Raw genomic sequence first — 2,505 nt, forward strand, 5'->3', positions numbered from 1 at the left:
GATTCTAGAGAAATTAAAATAATTAAATTTAAAAATATAATAGGAAATAATGAAAAACAACTGTCATCAAATTATAAAATATTGATAAAATTGATCAAGTTACTTTAAAAAATGATGTATTAAAACATATACAAGATCTTGCAAAAATTTACAATTTAATAGGCCTAGATTTGGTAAAGATATGTGTCTGAAAATTAAAACCTCCCCACAAAGGAAACAGGGTGCAGATAAATTTAGTGGTGAGAAATTACAAACATTTAAAGGAAAAATAGCAGCAATCTCATGTAAACTCTGTCAAAGAATAGAAAAAGAGAGAACACTTCCAATATTAGTAGGCCAAGATAATCTTGACAACAAAATCTAATAAAGACATTATAAGACAAAACCATTGCAGGTTAATATCTCACATAGACACAGATGCAGAAACTCCAAATTACATTAGCTAAAAACTGAATCAATTGAGATAAAGTTGGGTTTATCTGAGATTGTTTCAATCTTTAAAAATCTATATAGTCCACTATAAAAAAATAAAGGAAAAATTATATGATCAGCTTAATAGTTGGAGAAAAAAGCATTTATATTTCTCAATATCCACTCACATTATAAACTCTTAGCACACTAGAAGTAGAAACTAATTTAATCTGTTAAAGAACATCTATAAACCCTCACTGTATGCCTCAGGATTAATGGTAACATCTTTGAAGTTTGCACCATGAGGTCAGGAAGGCGATTGAGATGCCCACTCCCACCCTTCTGTGTAACACTACACTGGGAATCCTGGTCAGAATGCATGGCAGACTATTGCCAAGGAAGAAATGATTGTCGCTGTGGATGGAAAACATGGTTAAGGATGTGCAAAACACAGCAGAATCTCCAGGTAAGCTATAAGAATTAGCAAGTGAATTTAGTTAATTGAACATGAACATATCAATTTGCATTTTATATACCAGTAAAAAGTGATTAGAAAAAAATTTTCAACTACATAGTTAATGAATAATGTACAAGGTCTTCCTCTATGCAGAATACTGTTGAACATTACTGAAAGATTTTAAACACATTTGGATGGAATCCAGATCAAAAGCAAAGCATTCAAAAATACCCATAAAATGTTAGCATTAATTGCACATAAACCCCAATAAAAGGAGACAACCTGCTCATCATAAGATGGTTTTCAAAAGAACTTCCATGAAAACTGTCAATGACTTCAAAGCTTTGATCATGTCTGACAAGGAAGGTTGTGGTATGTCTTATGAGTGTCTGAACATCAGAGGAACTAAAGAAGATAATGTTAATAGTGATCTTCAAACTGCAGATGAGAGAGAGTGAGGAAAAGGGAGAGGGCTGGGAGAATAAATTAATTCATATGTATAATGTTATCGTGGGGTTCCAAAGACAAGCAGCAGGTCACCTGACTTGGTTTTTCAGCTATAATCAAGGATCTGTATTAAAAATAATTTCTTATGATTCAGCAATAATGTATACTCAAATCCTACTTTTGTAGACTAAAAGTCATCATGGGCTGTGTTCTGCCTAACTGGATTTATTGGTGAAACTCAGGCCATGTGGTAAGAAACATCAGGACAATACTATTTAAATCATGGATAAGTTTACCGTGCCTACTGTTAGGCTTGTGAGTTGAGCTTCCAGCGTCAAGTGTTACAGAAGAGATTTTACATATACAATGTGTTACATATTATTGCACATTTCTTAAAAATAAAGGAATGGAAGTCAAAGAGGATATGCAACTTGTTCAAGCTACCCAGGTAGTCAGGAGTAAAGAGTCAGGTTTGAGCTCAGACCTACCTGACTCTAAGACATGAGCTGTTGCTCTGGCCAGGTCGCTCAGCTGGTTGGTGGAAGAAAGCGGGGGGGGGGGGGGGGGGGGGGGGGGGGGGTTGTGGAATTGATTGATGTTCTCTCTCGCATTGATATTTTTCACTCTCTCTCTCTCTTTCCTCTCTCCCCATACTCTTTTCTAAAGAAGGGAAGGAAGGAAGGAAGGAAGGAAGGAAGGAAGGAAGGAAGGAAGGAAGGAAGGAAGGAAGGAAATAAAACATGAGGTGTTTTCATTATGCGTGATGCCTATAAACTTGAGGCATGTGGTAAATTGTTTAGCTCCTTCTTGGCAGCCCATATTATGTAAAGCTATAGGATTGACAACACAAAACATGGTAGAACCGGGTATATCGAAGATTCACTCTCAAGAAGTGATGGTTATGATAGTAAGCTGACACTCAAATTGATGACCAAATTCTGTAGAGTGGGCTACTTCCCTCTGCTGTGTTGCCTTGGTAATAAAGCCTTAAACAAACCTGTGACACTCTTCAAAGAAAAGGAAGTTTAACTCTAAAACTCAGAGGACTTGTTTATCTTTGCAGTGTATTAGTCATCTGATAAAACCTTAATTTATTTAATAGGTAGTAATCTTGAAAGCATCATAAATAAACTACTAGTAACTGAGTTGGTTCTTTTACCCTGGCTAGGTTAGATTCATGTGACCAATGG

This window comes from Phyllostomus discolor, chromosome 6, assembly GCF_004126475.2.
Source record: "Phyllostomus discolor isolate MPI-MPIP mPhyDis1 chromosome 6, mPhyDis1.pri.v3, whole genome shotgun sequence".
Classification (NCBI taxonomy): Eukaryota; Metazoa; Chordata; class Mammalia; order Chiroptera; family Phyllostomidae; genus Phyllostomus; species Phyllostomus discolor.